Source organism: Lactuca virosa, chromosome 9, assembly GCF_052849685.1.
Source record: "Lactuca virosa cultivar CGN04683 chromosome 9, Lactuca_virosa_CGN04683_v6, whole genome shotgun sequence".
In the NCBI taxonomy this organism is placed as follows: domain Eukaryota; kingdom Viridiplantae; phylum Streptophyta; class Magnoliopsida; order Asterales; family Asteraceae; genus Lactuca; species Lactuca virosa.
In genome coordinates, this window is record NC_136434.1 from 147,862,152 (window position 1) to 147,863,467 (window position 1,316).

At 39.5% G+C, this 1,316-nt stretch overlaps 1 pseudogene; it reads right to left on the reverse strand.

The window, feature by feature from the left end:
- Window positions 1–263: 263 nt before the first annotated feature.
- On the reverse strand, window positions 264–1,116 carry LOC145137791 (vacuolar iron transporter homolog 4 pseudogene; annotated as a pseudogene).
- Window positions 1,117–1,316: the final 200 nt, after the last annotated feature.

Sequence of the window (1,316 nt, forward strand, 5' to 3'; positions counted from 1 at the left end):
GTTTGCCAAAAAGTTATGCACCCAAAAATTATATTATATAAGTGCGGACTAAGGATTATTTTTTCGCTATTACTTTAATCTTTATATATGACGGTCACTTTTTGAGAAATTTGATGATGATATTAATTATTGTACCTTTCATTTTTGGTAATTTTATAATTGATTAACCCCAGATAAAATTTTCTATGATTAATTAACCTCAGAAAAAATTAATAAAATAAAAATATGAATTATTAAAAGAAATGAAGGATAATCAAATAGTTAACAAAATTCTGTTTTTGTATGTGTTTACAAATTTAGTACTCCGAATTAAGAAGAGAAGTACTAATCAACCAAATACTAACATGTACCATATATATCTCGAATTAAGTATTAATCAAACCAGTAGAACCTACTGCTTTGGTCAACCCAAAGGTGACACCCATCGCCACCCACCCTCCAAACAATACCCTAAGTGTCGACTTCACAATCGGACCCCTTCCCAGCACTGCACTCAATCCACCAAACCCTACTAGCGCCATGCTCACGGCCAGCACCACTACCACCAACCTCACGTGATAACTATTTATAAACGCAGCTGCCAAAAGTGGCACAGCTGCCCCAACCGCGAATGCAGAGGCTGAAGCAACCGCAGCTTTTGTTGGGCTCGGCAACTCGTTTTTCTTGTCTTCCAACAGATCATAGGTACTCAAACCATTCGTGATCTCTCTTTTGATTTGTGACATTTCAATGTCGTACTGGGAGTAAACTGAGACAAATTCTCCGATGGCCATGCTACATGCTCCTGCAACCAGCCCAGCCATGCCAGAGAGGATCATGGTCTTGACATCTTGACGAACAGCACCTACACCCATCATCAGGGAGGCAGTGGAAAGCAGGCCGTCGTTAGCACCTAACAGAGCGGCTCTCAGCCATTGAGCTCGCTTGGCATAATCGAATATGACTTCAGTGGTTTCTTGGGTTTGCTGGCTTTCGACATCTAAGTTGGTATGTTTGATGCTTGGGTGGTCCAAGTTATCAACAGTTGTTGTGGTCGCCATGGAAGAGGAGAAATTGGTGGGTTCCGGCAGCTAAAACGGTAGTGGTGATAACTAATGGAAGGTGACGGTGTGGATAATTAGGATTGTGGAGAACACACGCCTTTGGTCCCTTTTTATAAACCAAATTCTCTTCAAAGTGTGAACAAGTATACGTCCATTCCTGAAAATGATACTTTGTTGCACAAAATGATTACTTTCGAGTTGCCAATCTTTTCTTTTTACAAGAATCCATTTTTCTTTTTAATCTTTTCACACATTTTTATATATTCTTTTCAC